The sequence below is a fragment of the Pavona decussata genome, unplaced genomic scaffold (genome assembly GCF_977016875.1).
Source record: "Pavona decussata unplaced genomic scaffold, jaPavDecu1.1 SCAFFOLD_46, whole genome shotgun sequence".
Classification (NCBI taxonomy): Eukaryota; Metazoa; Cnidaria; class Anthozoa; order Scleractinia; family Agariciidae; genus Pavona; species Pavona decussata.
The window spans coordinates 652,450-671,853 of record NW_028145468.1 but is presented as its reverse complement, the minus strand read 5'-3'; the positions used below and the strand labels follow the sequence as shown (position 1 = coordinate 671,853).

Below are 19,404 nucleotides of genomic sequence, written 5' to 3'. Positions count from 1 at the left end.
AATACTTCTGGTCCGAACTTTACAACACAAAATCCAAGTATTCTCATAAAATCGTACAAACCATGGTTTGACCGCAGTCACAGCAATTGGCAATCTGCAACTTTCTTACTTTTATGTTTCTTACATAACCGTTCCAAGTCGCGTTGAACAGTGGCTACAACACGATGCTCAGGACCATGTTTATTCATCAAAATAGTCAGCGCACGCTCAAAATATTCCTTCGCCAACTCCAGGTCTCCTTGGTCTTCGAATAAACGAGCCAAGTTGTTATAAGAACTGGCGACATCGACATGTTGAGCTCCCAGTTTTTGTATTCGAATAGCCAGGGCACGCTCATGATACTCCTTCGCCTTATCCAGGTCTCCTTGGGCACGGAGTACAGTAGCCAAGTTGTTATAAGAGCTGGCGACATCGACATGTTGAGCTCCCTGTTTATGTATTCGAATAGCCAGGGCACGCTCATAATACTCCTTCGCCTTCTCCAGGTCTCCTTGGGCACGGAGTACAGTAGCCAAGTTGTTATAAGAACTGGCGACATCGACATGTTGATTTCCCAGTTTTTGTATTCGAATGGCCAGGGCACGCTCATGATACTCCTTAGCCTTCTCCAGGTCTCCTTGGTCACCGAGTACAGTAGCCAAGTTGTCATAAGAACTGGCGACATCGACATGTTGAGCTCCCAGTTTTTGTATTCGAATAACCAGGGCACGCTCATGATACTCCTTCGCCTTCTCCAGATCTTCTTGGTCACTTAATACATTAGCCAAGTTGTTGTAAGAAGTGGCGACATTGACATGTTGAGCTCCCTGTTTATGTATTCGAATAGCCAGGGCACGCTCATGATACTCCTTCGCCTTCTCCAGATCTTCTTGGTCACTTAATACATTAGCCAAGTTGTTGTAAGAAGTGGCGACATTGACATGTTGAGCTCCCTGTTTATGTATTCGAATAGCAAGGGCACGCTCATGATACTCCTTCGCCTTATCCAGGTCTCCTTGGTCACGGAGTACAGTAGCCAAGTTGTTATAAGAACTGGCGACATCGACATGTTGAGCTCCCAGTTTTTGTATTCGAATAGCCAGGGCACGCTCATGATACTCCTTCGCCTTATCCAGGTCTCCTTGGTCACTGAGTACAGCAGCCAAGTTGTTGTAAGAACTGGCGACATCGACATGTTGAGCTCCCAGTTTTTGTATTAGAATAGCCAGGGCACACTCATGATACTCCTTCACCTTCTCCAGGTCTCCTTGGTCACGGAGTACAGTAGCCAAGTTGTTATAAGAAGTGGCGACATCGACATTTTGAGCTCCCAGTTTTTGTATTCGAATAGCAAGGACACGCTCATGATACTCCTTCGCCTTCTCCAGGTCTCCTTGGGTACGGAGTACAGTAGCTAGGTTGTTATAAGAACTGGCGACATCGACATGTTGAGCTCCCAGTTTTTGTATTTGAATAGCCAGGGCACGCTCATAATACTCCTTCGCCTGCTCCAGGTCCCCTTGGTCATGGAGTACAGTAGCCAAGTTGTTGTAAGAAGTGGCGACATCGACATGTTGAGCTCCCAGCTTTTGTATTCGAATAGCCAAAGCAAGCTCGTGGCACTGTCGGGCGTGATGAAACTCAGCCAGTTCTTGATGAACAATGCCAAGAAGGGAATTGGCTCTTAAAGCATCTCCGTCTCTATCGATGCCATCATGCTGAAGTAATTTTAAAGCTACATTCAGGAACCCTTTTGCTGTGTTAAACTCGCAATTGTTAATACATATCTTGCTAAACCTAATGAAATAATGTGGATAGCGTCTTATATTCAACGTCAAGTTTTCGACGACTTCAACTATATCGTCTCTGTTATAAGTAGATTGAATATCTGTGCATAAAGACTTTAAATGAGGGACAACAGGCCTGCTTTCAGCAACAAACTCAAGGTCAACTAACGAGTTATTATCTATGAAGAGAGAAAAAGATGTAATCGCCCCATGATAGATTTTGCAATTTTCACAATCCGAAGAGTTTTGAGTTTCAGATTTGATCACATAGCGCACAACTTGATGTGCGCGAACGAAGACATTACTATCGTCCTCTTCCATTAACAGCAGTTGGCTTCTTTGAATCCGCATTCGAATCATATCGTCATTGTTCAATTCCTCATCTGCATTCCGAACGTAGCTGACCACAATTTCAAGGTTTAATGGTTGTTGTGAACAGAGTGAAAGAAAACTGAATGTGTGATTTAATACTTTGTCTGATAACATCACATTTTTCACGGCTAATGTAATCGCTGCAGTCATGGATTTTGGATAGCTTGCGTTTGTCTCAGAAAGAAGGCTCTTGGTGTCAGCACGCTGGCCTTTGTCTAGTTTTTCCAGGTAATCTTTCCAGCCATATTTCGAAGATGCTTTGCTCTTTCGAACTTGTTTGACAAATGTAGCGGCACTTGCTAAAGCAAGAGGTTGATAGTCTAATGATAGTCTAGACTTCTGTTTCCATCTCACTGTCACTGATACCAGAAAGCTTGGCTAATAAGTCCGAGGCATCAGATAGCTCCATACCCTCGCTAACTGAGATTTGGCTGATAAAAGAGTTTGTTAAAGGGATGGAAGCAGTGTCCTGTGTTGTGATCAGCATTTCTCCTCCTAACCACTGCTCGTTCCCAGGCTCTGGCAAATGAACACTTATTTGAGGTATGCTCGTAACATTGTCGACTACCAGTAGCCACGACGAGTAGAGCTCAACTTTTGTGCTAACTAACGTCTTCAGACTTCCAATCTTCTCCTCTGTCCCTGAATCCTTAGAACTCAGGGTGTTTGCAACTGTATATTCTGAACACTTCAACAGTCGAGCGAAAGAGACAAACGATTCTAGTAGTAAGTCAAGACTTTCAGCATTAAGAGTCATTACAAATGTTGTGTTTGTGACTTCTTGGAAAAATCTCTTTGCGACGAGGCCGGCCAACTGAGATTTGCCACTTCCAGGATTGCCTGAGATGTAAAGGTAACTTAAGCGGCTTTTGTTGCCTTCTTTGAGTTCTTTCAGCTGTTGGGTTATTTTAGTCACCTCATTTTCTCGACCGGCAACGTCGTATGAAGGCTTGGGAGGGAGAATGCAAAATGACGAAACTTCATTCCGAAGCTGATCTTCAAGAACTTTTCTTTCGTCTTCTTTTTCTTGAAGTTCGGCTACTTTTTCTTGAATTTCTTCTTCTTCCTCTTGAAGTTCCTGATGGAGGTCGTCAACCTTTTTCAAGATCTTTGTCAACTCCTCCGTTGGAAAACCTCCCTGGTTTCTGATTTCCTTAATTCGCAAGGGGGAGAGGCCGAGTGCTTGGAATGCAACATCAACTCTAGTTATGGCATTATTAAACTCTGGGTCTGAGAGATCGCCTCGTGGGATGTGAGCAAATTCTTCATTACGAAATGTCCTGAGGTCATCTACATTTGACTTGACAACTGCGTTAACACCGTTGCCTATACAATCCGAGTACAAGATGGCGTAAAAGAGCATGGTGCAATCCCACTCAGCTCGATTTCCGTTTATCATGGTCGCTAAAAGTTTCGCATTTCTTCTTTGGTTTCGCGGAGACTCCCTATTATAGAAATCCAATCCATTCCTTGGCTCGTCCTTCCATTCACCCAATGTAGTCCTGTAGCGGTTGTCCCATTCCTGTTTGAAGATTGTTCGGAGACCCTCGGCTAGTACATCAGTGGTGATATAGCAAATCCTGAAGTAGTTGAGTTGTTCATCGCTGAATTCTGTTGCAGTGGCCATATTCAGCTTGAATGACTTATAGCTCTATAAAAACAATACTTTGCTGTTAGAAAACGCGTGGTGGACTCTTGGTGGGTTGTTTCAAGGTCTGACGCTCTGTTCTACAAGTCAAAGCGAGGAACCCATCAAATCCAGTGTACGCAAAGCTAGAGAGGCATACCTCATCGACAGAGGTCAAACTATTGAACCCTTAGGTATTAATAGGAGAGATGAAACATGAACATTTTTCCCGTCTTTCATCTTTCTAAGTTATGTAATTAACTCATTGTTACGTATTTTGTTTTCGTCTACCACGTTGTAACGTTAGCTTATACTTATTTACCAGTTGTATTTTCAAATTTCAAATTGTAACGTTTTTGTTTATGTAACTCTAGCCTTTTTTCAGGTATCTATTGTAACTGTTTAAAATTGTAACGTATCTTGCCGAAGAGTTAGTCTCAAACATACCCTGAAGAAGAAAGGCCGTGCTTTTCGAAATATTGGAAAAGAGAGAAACGCCCGTCCTTAAGGTTACCCGGTACCTTTAGAGGTGTCTTCAGAGGTGTCTCGCGTCCAAGCGATGTAGCGCGTCCGGTTTAAACTGTAGATACCTGAACCCTTATATCAAATTAAAGTTTATACAGCTGCCTATCCAACTAAACCAAGAATTTTGAAATAAAATGAATTGCCGAATTTTTAGCGCTGTTTTCTCGAATAAATTTTTTTCACTTGGAGGAGCCACTTCAAAGAGCTAAAACTCAAAAGGAATTAGATCGTTTGCCTTCAAATTTGGACAGTAGCTAGTTTAACATATAAACAACAAAAACGTGTCTGCGAATTTTTTCTTTCGAATTATTTTTTCTCCGAGAGCGATTTTTGTACGATTACTCCACATTTTTTTCATCCTATTTCGAAAATGCTCTATAACTTTTCACTGCGATTGAATATGGCAAAACGCAGACACGTTTTTTTTAGCGATTTGGGTCCGGAAACTGAGGAACAAATTAAATTAGCAAAAAAAAAAATTCACTTTGACTTGTAGCTTTTAAAAGGTGATTCGGACGCACGCAATTAGAGGTCGTGAAAAATTCGACAATTTATTGTATTTCAAAATTCTTGGTATGGTTTGATAGTCAGCTCTATAAGGGTTTATAGGGGTTTAGGTATCTACAGTTTAAACTGGACGCGCTACATCGCTTAAACGCGAGACACCTCTGAAAGTATCGGGTAACCTTAACGGTCAGTATAAAATGCAGACTGTAGACTGGGTATAAAATGCAGACTAGGTATAAAATGCAGACTGCAGACTGCAGACTGGGTATAAAATGCAGACTGAGACCAAAACCGTCTCTTCGTCAAGTATAGGATGTATTTTGAATTTTTCAACTTAACTTACACTAGTGTCAATCGCCTGTCAACATCCTTTTCCATGAAATTGACATTTTTATATATTCTTTTCGAAAAGTGTCAACCTTGAATTGAAATAAACAGCCCCAAATCATGACGTAAGCAATAACGCGGACACATGACCTTTACTTTGCACGGCGTCGACCCCTACGCCGCTTTGCGTCAACATGACATTGGTGACATCGGCAAGTGGATGTAACATAATGTTTTTTGAATAAAATATGTGTTCATGTATTGCTAGAATACTGAAGGTATGCAATGTCTTTGACATTATTTATTCAAAGAAACAAGTTAAAATCTGTCGATTTAAAATTGCTTGCCCCCCTCGGAAATCAAGTCTGTTTCCCTCCTTATAATATGAAAACCGTCATGGGCGTATTAAAATTGTTTACGAACTAATGCAAAGCGATTAATATCGAGTCTTCTTTGTGAAGAAAGGGCCTCAGGAAATGAAAGCTACCTAATCGAGATAAAGAAAACAAACTGTTGAGAAATGGGTCAAAAATATGGTCGATTTCGCGGGAGATGATCTCGGAAATGTATCCTGTATTTGACAAGAGATGGCTCTGGTCTCAGTCTGCATTTTATACCTAGTCTGCATTTTATACCCAGTCTGCAGTCTGCAATCTGCAGTCTGCAGTCTGCAGTCTGCATTTTATACTGACCGGTAACCTTAACATTTGCAAAATTAGTGAGGACCTTACCAAGGTTAGCCTCCCTCGAACACTCTCTTGTGGCTCGTCACGCAATCTTTCCTCCCAACAAACCAACGGTTGGAAGTAAAGATTGCGTGACGAGCCAAAAGACGGTCTGCGAGGGAGGCTATACCAATGCTAACCCCCTTAGGTTGACTTTTTAAGCAGCCAGTATAACCTGATTAAAACTGGATATCTCTTGCTTTGTCTCGCTAAATACATCGAGCTGCGGTCAAGAAAAATCTTCTGACGATCTTCTAAAGATTCTAAGATTATTTGGTTATTTTAATTCATTTTTTTTTTGGAACCATTTTCAGTTTGTAGAAGGGAACGTTAACACACGTGCATATGTGCCTATGTGGTTGCTGTGCCTCTGATCTACGCATGTTCAATTCAAGATTTTAGCGTTTCCTGTATTGTTGACAACAGACAGCTCTTCCCTTTCGCATGGCAGGAATGTCGGATCTTGCGAAACAAAAGAGGAAGCAAAATTGCTGTTGTGGCTGTAAAATCAGTGTCTCTCGAAAATAAGAGGATTATATATTGCAATTGGGAAATTCCACTGGATGAGCTTTAATAATTTACTTCAAAATCAGTTGCCCCCGGAAGCTACAAATGTCTGGTTTTGTCTGTAGTCACATAACACTCTAGTCTCCTTCACAGCCTTCGTTTGAGCTCGTCACCCAACACGCTCCCTCCAACGGCTGCGAAGGAGACAAATAACGCCCCAGTTTCGCTTGTTGTGTCACGTCACGCCCTCTGGGATGCTTGCAGAAGCTTTGCAAACGTCTCCTATTGCACTTTTCCGTGCGTAAAAAAGGAAATAGGAGACGTCTGCACGAAGGCAATACGTCCTCCTGACGTTATACGCAACACGACGGCTGACGGAAGGGAATGGTCAAATATCGTCGTGTGATCAACATGACATCTTAGTACCTTCACATTTTTAGGCGATTGCGATTAAAACTGGTGTTCTCTTATCTGTGAGAACCTGAAAACCACCAGCGGTAGGAATGTTACAATCTAGAGTCATGAATACTTGGCCGTCATGTTGGTCACACAAGCACAATTTTGCCGTCCCACCAAATCAGCCGTCCTATTGCGTAAACTCGCTATTCAATTTCCGCACCATTGCTTTCGTTTTCTAGACACCCCAACATTTAATGCATTGAGACATTCTTAGTAGAATAGTACATATTAATTTGATAGGATGTTTCCCTTCACAAACCAAAGGTGAAATACAAACAGCAACAGATGATGAGATGATGTACTACACTCTTAAAATAGCTTTTAGTTGAATATCAATATACGTACTCCGAAGTTTAATTGAACCAAATTTCACGATTCGTTCTTGTTTGGACTCTAAAGTGTACCGTCGCCAAGTGCTATACCGAAGTGGTCGAATGAATCAAAGGAAACGATTTGTTTTCGGTCCCATCTTAAGCAGCATGATTGATATAATAAACCTTCAATAAACAAATGCAAATTTCTGACTTGAGTGTCATGGGAGAAGGTAGGAATTGTACTAGTTTACTTGGAATGTCAGCCATAAATGAGGATAAATGGGTCATAAATGCGAAACCAACGTCAGTAATAAAGAATACTTACCGTTTGCTAAGTTTCCACTTAATATTTCGGAGTAAACTATATCAGCAAGCAGCAGTTATTAGTATTATAAGAAGAGAACTGTTGCACTGAAAATGAACACTGCGGACATTTGATAGACTTTCACTTTCGACTTCAAGACATGACGTATTCGTCTATTTTCAGTCATCACGTGTTCAGATCACGCGATTTTAATCATGACACATGTCAACGCTTCTCGGCGACATCTTTTTGCACCATTACATGTTTACTAAAATTCCGCGAGCTTGTTAGAAAGCCAGATCTCGTAAAGAGTTCCTGGAATAGTGAAAATCGCAAACTTTAGAAACTTTATTATTGCGGTAGAATCTCGCGAGCGACTATGTTCACGTGACAGATAGCGTGACGTTCTTCTTACTCTGCGTGCAGCACGAAAGTGGCGACATTTCCTAGACATGACAAGGGCAAAGTCTTGTTGTTTGTTGCTACAACCATGTCACGCTACACATTTCTCTGTTGAATGCACGTATTCAACAACTTTATGCATCATAGTTACTGCGTTTAGCGTTTCGAGAAGACACAGAAGTTAAGGCGGGGGTAAACCTGAAAGCCGTTTCCATGCCGCTTAAAATCGGTTTAATGGAAATATTTCGTTCACGTTTCAAGCAATCCAAAAACTCTCTGCTTATCCCATAAATCTATGTTGTTGGGTGTTTTGTGAATTTTAGGTGAATTTTGGGTATATTTGGGAGGAGATAGTTTTTCTAGAAGGATTGGTTAAGTTAAGAGAAAAAAGAAATATTGAAGATTTAGTGAAGTTTTAAAATTAGAATTTGTAGTTATAATTAATAAACGGATACCAAGTTAGTCCACTAGTAATCTGGGGTGCTCTTGCGTGGGTATCAACTGTCTGTTGGTGTTTTAAAAATCATTTTCTTTCTTTTGTCTCTTCTTCAAACCTCTTAAAATTCCATTCAAATTTACGTTTACCCCCACCTTAAAGGGGGCAAGAACATAGCTAGCTTAACATTTAAATCGAATTTATAGTGGCAGATACACCCATTTAAAGTAGTTACAAGTGAAAACGCGCCTTTTAACATGTTAATATAACAAGAAAAAAAATGAAAAATAATTTGAGCAAAATGCTCCCCCGTCTCTAGCTCTGCTCCCCCCTACCCTCCTCATTGGGGTAGAGTTACTGGGCGCAGAGTCTCTGCAGAGTCCCACCTTCACCGCGACGCGACAGCGTCTTTCCCTCCCATGTGGGACACATTTTCTTAGACTGGACGAGGCACGGCCTCGTTTTGGTGCGAAGCTTGTTTTCGTCCTAAAACGTCATAAAATTACTGTTTTCGCTCACAACTCTGACAGAAGTCTTGAACTCGTGGATTTCTTGACATCTTTTAGGTTGATGTCGATTACATTAAGGAATTTCTTGAAAATGTTCGTCTTAAGGCGGGGGTAAACCTGAAAGCCGTTTCCATGCCGCTTAAAATCGGTTTAATGGAAATATCTCTCTTTCACGTTTCAAGCAATCCAAAATCTCTCTGCTTATGCCGTAAATCTATGTTGTTGGGTGTTTTGTGAATTTTTGCACGGAATGCCCGCAGGGCATGACGTGTCTAGGTTTCGGTCGGGTATCTTTTTCTTCGTCGTAGTCACAAATCGACAAATTAATTTATGCATTAAAATATGTCCTCCCCTAGTGGGGATGTATTGTTCTGATTGTCTTCAACAAAAGCAGGCCAACCAAAATCTATTATTCGGCACATATCACGAGAGAGGGGACCCAGTCATCCCTTCCTGTGTGACGTCAAATCATAATTTGATTTATTCATTAAACCTTGATTAAATTCTACCCTCTCCCAGAAGAGATTTATTAAAAAACTTTTGAATGCAGAGGTCCACACAACGCAGGAATTAAACTTGCTGGTAATTTTGCCGGATCTCTGTTGTGAAAGACCTCGTGTCAGGCGTCACTTGAACGTGAAAATACAAAACTGAATGCAAGGCTGGCACTACGGCAAAGGGCAGATTTATTAGTGGCCAATATTTCGACTAATAGAATTAGTCTTCCTCAGGGCCAGAGCTATACTGCTCTGGTCCTGAGGAAGACTAATTCTATTATTCGAAATATTGGCCACTAATAAATCTGCCCTTTGCCGTAGTGCCAGCCTTGCATTCAGTTTTGTATTAGAGATTTATTGTTCTGATTGTTTCGAACAAAAACAGCCCAATCAAAATCTTTTATCGGCGCATATATCACGAGGGAGGGGACCCACTTATCTCTACCTGTGTGACGTCAAAGCAAGTCATCACTTCGAATAGTTGTTTTTGTTCAATGGCGGCCACATGTATGAATTTAAGACTCTGATCTGCCGTTTTCAGAGAGAAATCAAACCTTTTTCAAGCAGTAAATCGAAATAATAACTTCTAGGTAGTACTCGACAGTTGAAACGGTGGAAATTGGGAGAGTTCACAGCAAAGAAACTCCGCTTTAATAAACAGATCGAATAATCAACGCAAAGGATTAGAGCTAGAGGAGGCCAGACCAGTTCAGCGGGGTCATGACGTTATTGCATAGTTATTTCTGGTATGATTCCTAGTAACACAACGATAGGTATCACGCAATATATCTGAATAAAACCATTCAGACATTTATTTCAATTGCCAAGGGAGGATAGTTTTTCATGATATCTGCGAAACATACAATGGGGAATAATTGGGGCTACATTAAGCATTCCGTGTAATGCCATTAGACGGGCATCTTGTTAGGTGAATTTTGGGTATATTTGGGAGGAGATAGTTTTTCTAGAAGGATTGGTTAAATTAAGAGAAATAAGAAATATTGAAGATTTAGCGAAGTTTTAAAATTAGAATTTGTAGTTAATAATTAATAGACGGATACCAAGTTAGTTCACTAGAAACCTGGAGTGCTCTTGCGTGGGTATCAACTATCATGTCTGTTGATGTTTTAAAAATCATTTTCTTTCTTTTATCTCTTCTTCAAACCTCTTAAAATTCCATTCAAATTCACGTTTACCCCCACCTCAAGTGCCAGGCAAAATCTTTACCCAATTCCTGATTATCGCATTTGGGAAAAATAATGCACCTGAAACGTTAACAAGATCAGTGTTACATTGATCACGTAATGAATGAAGGTAGAACGAACGAGCGAATGAACGAACGAACGAATGAGTGACTGATTGACTGACCGAAGGAAGGAAGGAAGGAAGGAAGGAAGGAAGGAAGGTAGGTTGTGGCTGATTGAACTGAGAAACAATGAAACATAGGTTTTCTTTATTAAACTTTCCTGAAACCCAGACATTTCAGTATTCCTGGTGACAGAAAAGAAAAAAACTATACTGAGATTGAAAATGGCGATTAAAGTTTAATGCTATGTCGAAATTCTTTGAGCGCATAATTTTAGAAAACGCTTTAAAAAACGATTCATGTAAATTCTTAGACCGCGTTCGATTGACTATATTCCGGAATAAGAGTAAGCGAAACAGTACTTAGATTTCTCTCTTTAAGTAAATTTGCGAAAATACTTCTGCAAATATTCGTTGACACATGGTCATTTTTAAAGAGCGACTTTGTACTCCAGTACAGTCGAACCTCCCCTAACGGCCACCTCACGTAGGCGGACACCTCTCATAAGTGGACACTTGGTCATGTTCTCAGCTACATACAAACACTCCATTTTTAGCCTTTTTAACCTCCTATAAGCGGTCACCTCTCTTAAGCGGACACTTTTTTTGCTCCTAAGGGTGTCCGTTAACAGGAAGGCTGGACTGTAACTCCAAAAACCCTGTGATGAGGGATTTCTTGTCATCACTGTATGTATTCCTATTCCGGAATAGGGTCAATCAAACGCACCCTTGATAACAATAACAATAGCCTAGTGGTAACACACCAGAGTTTAGAATTAAAGGTAAATTGGTCACCGTAAAGAGATTTGAGTGCTGACGTTTGGAGCGTTAGCCCTTTGTCGAATGAAGGGCTAACGCTCGAAACGTCAGCGCTCTGATCTCTTCACGGTGGCCAATTAACCTTAATTAAGTTATCAACTCTGGTGATAAACCAAACATTTGTTTTATGCGATAAGTTTTGTTTCCAAGCACGGGGATACGACGAAATTGAACAATTTTTTTTTTATTGACAAGTCTCTTTGTTGAAAATCTGGCATGCCAATTCTTGAACAATAAGATTCGTCAAGAGACAGGAATGGAGCTAGGGAGATGCTGACTTGCTTGTAGCAGCCAACAAAAGAAACTTGAAAGAGCCTTTTCAGTCGATTACACTGACAAATATAATTTGTTATAAACACGTTCACTCTTTACATGAGATCAAGTAAAAATTGTCAGAAAACGTTTTAACTCTTGCTCGTGTGAAAAAGACTGTGTTGCGGCCACCACCCCAAAACTTTCAAGTTAGTTTGTCAGTTGTTTAGACAGGTAAATACAACTCAGTTATCAAGGAAATATCTTTAGGGAAAAATTTTCACCTCTCACGCACGAACAAGTTAAAACTGTCAAAAAACAATTGTCATGGAGAACTAAGTCGTATTGAACCAGTGTAACTTATACACGCAAATATTTTAATAGTAGAGAGATTTAGCATCGCGTTTACGAGAAACGGCAAACGTCACCTTGCTGTTTCACGTAAAGTAGCGTGAACCTTTTGACTTAAGCTGGAATTTTGTGAGTTTCGATGTTTTGCGACTTACTGTGGTGAGTTCATGAAGACAAGTGCGGTAAGGAACATGAAACTTGATTTGCCCTGGTATGTGTTGCGGGAAAAATTATTGGGGTACTTTGTTCAACAATCAACTGGTTATAATATGTATCAGAAAAAACAAAGAAGAAATACTTATGTAGTTCTCACGTAGACGGTAAACGGGAAATGGCCTGTTTTCACGTCAGTAAAAACAGCAACCGGCAAACGCGAAAAATGGCGGGTAAATCGTGGTCACGTGGTCATTTTTGCCGTTCACGTCTCACGTATACGCGATGCAAAATTTCTCTATTGGAACTGAATCCAATAAAATAACATGCCCCTGTCCGACAGTGTACGTGTGGATACAGCTGACGACGACGAGCCTATTTCTATTAATGAATACATGGTCGCCAAGCCACTCCACGCCATTAAAAACTCTCACGCTGGCGGTCCTGACGATTTACCAAACTGGGTCCTGAAAACATACGCCGATATTCTTTGCTGCTCTGATCGCCGACATCTTAAACTGCTCTTTTCTCGAATGCAAAGTCCCTATTGCTTGCAAAATTGCTGACACCCCACTCTCTGCCCAAGGCCTCCTCAATCTCAGACTTCAATAGGCACCTCAGACCAAGATCAACTTGTTTATCAAATGGGTGTTCTTATGCACGTGACAATTGTTACGTCACCAAGGTACATAACGACAGGCGTATGGCCTGATTCGCCTCCGATCCGAGCGCCTCTGAGAATGTTTATTTGTGATAAGATATTCAGCCAGATTTCAATGATCAAAATATATTGGAAACCAATTTCCACCTTAACTTCTTTACACTGTAAACCACTCGAGGTGCTGTTGATTTAGTTCTTGATATATCATCAGATAAGAATTTCGCTCCATGAATGATCTGTTTCCCACTTGGTTTACATATTCATCTTCCGGCCTTCAGCCAACCATGGTCATTGACTCACTCACTAATTCCAAACTATGACATGTAGAACTATTCTCCAAGGTTAATGCTTCTTCGACTATTAATTTTTAACTGAGGTTGTAGGCTTAAAAGGGTCAGACGACTGACATACTAATGCTTTCGGAATTGCTTATAAAGACCTATAAATGGACAAATGGTTGACCACCAACTTGAGTAGGCGAACGATTGTTTGAATGCGATTAAATGCAGTGTAATTTGCGAACTCAGAGAAGGTCGATTCCACCCCCTATAAATGAGTCCTCGATATTCTGTGCTTTACTCTTGTTGTTTAACAGCTTTTGAACTTGCTTAGCACAGGGTTTATTAATCCAGATTTCTATATAAACGCCTAGTGTAGGCCACTCAGGCCACGGCGTTTGAGTGGCAAGAATGGTGGAAGGAGCTTCTCGAAATTTTTATCAGCTGATAACAGGTGATAAAAATGTCGTCATTAAACCGCTGAGTACTGAGTACAGATTTAAAAAACTAACAGTTCAGGAAAACTATCACCTCAATGAGTAACTGCTCAGAATTTTTCTCAACGATACAAATAATGCTAATTTTGTCAAAAAACGGAAACAGCTTTCTTAGTAACATTCATCGAAACATTTCAATTGATACCTTACGGGTTCAAAACTTTACGGAAGCTTGAATAATTGAATTTAGGATTTCCTGTATCCTGCGCACAGACGTAACTATAATTTCCTTTCAGAGGAACTTGAAGAAGAGATCCGGCTTCTTACCGCTAAAAGGAAATAGGAGACGCTAGTTTTCCTGGGCCAAGTTGTTCAAAGCACGATTAAGCTAATCCTGGATTAACGTGACGTTTGATTCGAGTTTAATTACTAACCAATGAGCATTTTTCCAAAAGATATTTCCCCTTCAGTTTTGACTTACACTTTCCTTTACCTTAAGCTAAAAATCAGCTTTTAAAAACATTTTTAACGAGCGAAATAGACACCTCGGTTAACTTTTAATCGGGGATTAGCGTTAATCGGCTTTGGAGCATGTTTGTGAGATCAAGTTTTGATGTTTAGTCTTCAGTTTTCCTACCACGAGGGCCTGGAATTGGTGTCGCAGTTATGGTTATTCGTGTAGAGGAGTGAGTATATTCTGCGCCTTATAAAACGCTTTGGTATCCATGTTTTGTGAAACAAGTAGCTTTATTTACAGGATCGTAAAAAGTTAGTTACAATATTTGCAAAACTGTCAAGTTTATAAACTTAAACATTAACAAAAAATTACATCAGTACGAAAGAAAGTAAGCGAATGGAAAACATTAAAACCTATTAAACTAATTTTTTTCGTATATCATTAGAAAAAAGGATCATTCAGTATTGACTCGGACCTATTATAAGTCAGTCAACAAGCACTGACCGATAAACCTGACCAATTTTTACTTCTTTCATAAAATATGTTTTGAAGAAACTACAGATGACTACAATTTGTTTGGTAGGTTTTATTATAGGTGCTCCACTGAACACACCTTGATAATCTATTTCAGTTCTTCAACAAGTGCTACTTAACTTAAATTGATCTAATGTACACCTTGTGCATGCAAGTGTACTTCAAAAAAAAAAAAAGGTTGACGTTTTAAAAACTGTATGTTATGACTGTCAGGCTATAAAACAGCATCCCAGCCCTATGTAATTTATAGGACACACCCCCAGCCTCAAGGTTCATACTGTCCAGACACGTGACTTGAGTGGGGCTCATACGCAAACCACTGACCTGTGTGTGGAGAAGCAACATTAGGAGTAGTTCCTATATTCTGATAGTGACAGTGGGCCGCCGGGCGAGAAGCGAAACATTAAAAAGCGCGCAGAAGTCGCATCCTCGCGCGATAACTCGACCCACGTGATCGTAGAGAACAAGGCCTTCAGTTTCCGCACAGTTTGGCATGTTCAAAGTTTCGCTCGACCATGCTTACGAAACAAACATGTCAGGGTTGTGGTTCAATTTCTATTTCTATTTCTTTTGTACTCATATACAAACAAATATTGAACCAAGGTAAAAAATTGAACCGCAACAAACATACTTAATTGTTGTGATGAGCTTGGAGCATGTCAAAGAGACTTGGCTCCTTTTCAATCTTGGCCTGGACCGGCGAATGACCTCATCATTCAACAGAATAATTTCTCGAGTGTATTACTTTAAATAACTGTTAAAATATTTTTATATGTATGCGGCGCATCTAGCACATATCTCACGTGGCACACCGAAGCATTATATATAAGAATGGAATGTGCATTAGATTACAGCTAAGGTTTTCAAAAGCTCGAAGTTAGCCAAACAAAAACGGAAGAAATCATGACAAGCTTGGCCTTCATGCTATGAATTTTCATATATTATTGAAATTGTATTCCATCCCGAAGCATTCGTTTTCTATCGTAAATAAGTACTTCTGATCCAAACTTTACAACACGCAAACCAAGTATTATCGTAGAATCGTACAAACCAAGCCATGATCGCAGTCACAGCAATTGGCAGTCTGCAACTTTCTTACTTTCAAGTTCCTTACATAACCGTTCCAAGTTGCGTTGAACAGTGGCTACAAAACGATGCTGAGTTACATGTTTATTCATCAAAATAGTCAGCGCACGCTCAAAATACTCCTTCGCCTTCTTCAGGTCTCCTTGGTCACTGAATACATTTGCCAAGTTGTTATAAGAACTGGCGACATCGACATGTTGAGCTCCCAGTTTTTGTATTCGAATAGCCAAGGCACGTTCATGATACTCCTTCGCCTTCTCCAGGTCTCCTTGGTCACGGAGTACAGTAGCCAAGTTGTTACAAGAACTGGCGACATCGACATGTTGACCTCCCAGTTTTTGTATTCGAATAGCCAGGGAACGCTCATGATACTCCTTCGCCTTTTCCAGGTCTCCTTGGTCACTGAGTACAGTAGCTAGGTTGTTATAAGACCTGGCGACATCGACATGTTGAGCTCCCAGTTTTTGTATTTGAATAGCCAGGGCACGCTCATGATACTCCTTCGCCTTCTCCAGGTCTCCTTGGTCACGGAGTACAGTAGCCAAGTGGTTATAAGAACTGGCGACATCGACATGTTGAGCTCCCAGTTTTTGTCGTTCAATAGCCAAGGCAAGCTCGTGATACTGTTGGGCGTGGTAAAACTCACCCAGCTCACGATGAACAATACCAAGTAGGGAATTGACTCTTAAAACATCTCCCCCTCTATCGACACCATCATGCCGAAGTAATTTTAAAGCTACATTCAGGAACCCTTTTGCTGTGTTAAACTCGCAATGGTCAACGCATATCTTGCTAAAGTTAATGAAATAATCTGGATAGTGTCTAATATTGAAAGTCAGGTTTTCGACGACTTGGACTATGTCGTCTCTGTTATAAATAGATTGAATATCTGTGCACAAGGACTTTAAATGAGGAACCACATGCCTGCTGTTACCAACACAATCTAAGTCATCTAACGAGTGTTTATCAATGAAGTGATAAAATGATGTAATTGCCCCGTGATAGATTTTGTGATTATCACAATTCGAAGAGTTTTGAGTTTCAGATTTGATCACATTGCGCACAACTTGATGTACGCGAATGTAGACATCACTATCGTCCTCTTCAATTAACAGCAGTTGGCTTCTTTGAATCCGCATTCGAATGATATTGTCATCCTTGAATTCCTTATCTGCATTCTGAATGTAGTTGACCACAATTTCAAGGTTTAATGGTTGTTGTGAACAGAGCGAAAGAAAACTGAATGTGTGATTTAAAACTTTATCTGATGACATCACATTTTTCACGGCTAATGTAATTGCTGCAGTCATGGATTTTGGATAGCTTGCGTTTGTCTCAGAAAGAAGGCTCTCGGTGTCAGCACGCTGGCCTTGGTTTAGTTTTTCCAGGTAATCTTTCCAGCCATAGTTTGAGGATGCTTTGCTTTCACGAAGTTGTTTTACAAATGTGGCGGCACTTGCTAAGGCAAGAGGTTGATAGTCTAATGTCCGCGCGACTTCTTTTTCCATCTCACTGTCAGTGATACCAGAAAGGGTGGCTAGTAAGGCCGTGGCATCACAAAGCTCCATACCCTTGCTCACTGGGATGTGATTGATAAAAGAGTTTGTTAAAGGGATGGAAGCAGCGTCCCGTGTTGTGATCAGGGTTTGTCCGCCCAACCACTGCTCGTTCCCAGGCTCTGGCAAATGAACACTTACTTGAGGTAAGCTTGTAACATTGTCGACTACCAGTAGCCACGACGCGTAGAGCTCAACTTTCGTGCTCACTAACGTCTTCAGATTTTCAATCTTCTCCTCTGTCCCTGAATCCTTACAACTAAGGATGTTTGTAACTGCATATTCTGAACACTTCAACAGTCGAGCAAAAGAGACAAACGATTCTAACAGTGAGTCAAGACTTTCAGCGTTAAGAGTCATTACAAATGTAGTGTTTGTGACTTCTTGGAAAAATCTCTTTGCGACTAGGCCGGCCAACTGAGATTTGCCACTTCCAGGATTCCCTGAGATGTAAAGGTAACTTAAGCGGCTTTTGTTGCCTTCTTTGAGTTCTTTCAGCCGTTGGGTTATTTTAGTCACCTCATTATCTCGACTGGCAACTTCGTGTGAAGGCTTGGGAGGGAGAATGCAAAATGACGAAACTTCATTCCGAAGCTGATCTTCAAGAACTTTTCTTTCGTCTTCTTTTTCTTGAAGTTCGGCTACTTTTTCTTGAATTTCTTCCTCTTTCTCTTGAAGTTCCTGATGGAGGTCGTCAACCTTTTTCAAGATCTTTGTCAACTCCTCCGTTGGAAAACTTCCTTGGTTTCTGATTTCCTTAATTCGCAAGGGGGAGAGTCCGAGTGCTTGGAATGCAACATCAACTCTAGTTATGGCATTATTAAACTCTGGGTCTGAGAGATCGCCTCGTGGAATGCGAGCAAATTCTTCATTACGAAATTTCCTGAGGTCATCTACATTTGACTTGACAACTGCGTTAACACTGTTGCCTATACAATCCGAGTACAAGATGGCGTAAAAGAGCATGGTGCAATCCCACTCGGCTCGATTTCCGTTTATCATGGTCGCTAAAAGTTTCGCATTTCTTCTTTGGTTTCGCGGAGACTCCCCATTATAGAAATCCAATCCATTCCTTGGCTCGTCCTTCCATTCACCCAATGTAGTCCTGTAGCGGTTGTCCCATTCCTGTTTGAAGATTGTTCGGAGACCCTCGGCTAGTACATCAGTGGTGACATAGCAAATCCTGAAGTAGTTGAGTTGTTCATCGCTGAATTCTGTTGCAGTGGCCATATTCAGCTTGAATGACTTATAGCTCTATAAAAAAATACTCTGCTGTTAGCAAACGCGTGGTGGACTCTTAGTGGCTTGTTTCAAGGTCTGACGCTCCGTTCGTAAGTGCTTGTGTTGACAGCGTAAACGTAAGTTATCTTTAAGTTTACCGTATACCTTTAGACATGTCTCGCGTCCAAGCTATTTGGGGCGTCCAGTTTAAACTGTAGATACCTAAACCCTTCTATCAAATTAAAGTTGAAAAAGCAGGCTATCAAATTGTACCAAGAATTTTGAAATAAAATGAATTGCCAAATTTTTCACGACCTCTAAATGCGACCGTCCAAATCACCTCTTAAAATCTACAAGTCAAAGCGAATTTTGTTTTCGTTAAAATTAATTTAATTTGCTTCTCAGTGTCCGGACCCAAAGCGCTAAAAAACGTGTCTCTGTTTTGCCATATTCAATCGCAGTGAAAAGTTACAGAACATTTTTGAAATAGGAAAAAATGTGGAGTGATCGTATTGAAAAGTCGTTGTCGGAGAAAAAATATTTCGAGAGAAAATATTCACTGACACGATTTTGTTGTTTATGTGTTAAACTAGCTACTGTCCAAATTTGAAGGCAAATGAACAAATTCAAAGTGTCCCCTCTAAGTAAAAATATTTATTTCAGAAAACAGTGCTAAAAATTCGGCAATTAATTTTATTTCAAAAATCTTGGTACAGTTTGATAGCCAGCTCTATAAGCTTTAATTTGATGTAGGGGCTTAGGTATCTACAGTTTAAACTGGACGTGCTACATCGCTTGGACGCAAGACACCTCTAAAGGTATAGGGTAACTTTAAGAATGTAAGAGAAAGTATCGGAAATAGAACATGATCTACAGGGGCGTAGCTAGACTATTGCAGCTTATTGCGCAGTGTAGACATAGAGGGGTAAAAATCGCGCACGGCTGGTGGGGTCTAGGGGCATCCACCGCCCCCGTCCAGAAAATTTTGAAAACAACAGGCACAAAAAAGCTTTTTCT

At 40.6% G+C, this 19,404-nt stretch overlaps 1 protein-coding gene and 1 pseudogene across 1 annotated transcript in view; both read right to left on the bottom strand.

Moving 5' to 3' along the window:
* Positions 1 to 18,735, bottom strand: part of LOC146482339 (uncharacterized) — a 35,909-nt pseudogene extending 17,174 nt beyond the window's left edge.
* The window catches only part of LOC146482336 (uncharacterized), an 88,514-nt gene continuing 83,371 nt past the window's right edge, over positions 14,262 to 19,404 (bottom strand). Inside the window, exon 3 of the mRNA XM_085107170.1 lies at positions 14,262 to 14,665. The gene's annotated coding sequence lies outside the window, so the exon portion shown is untranslated. The remainder of the gene's footprint in view (positions 14,666 to 19,404) is intronic.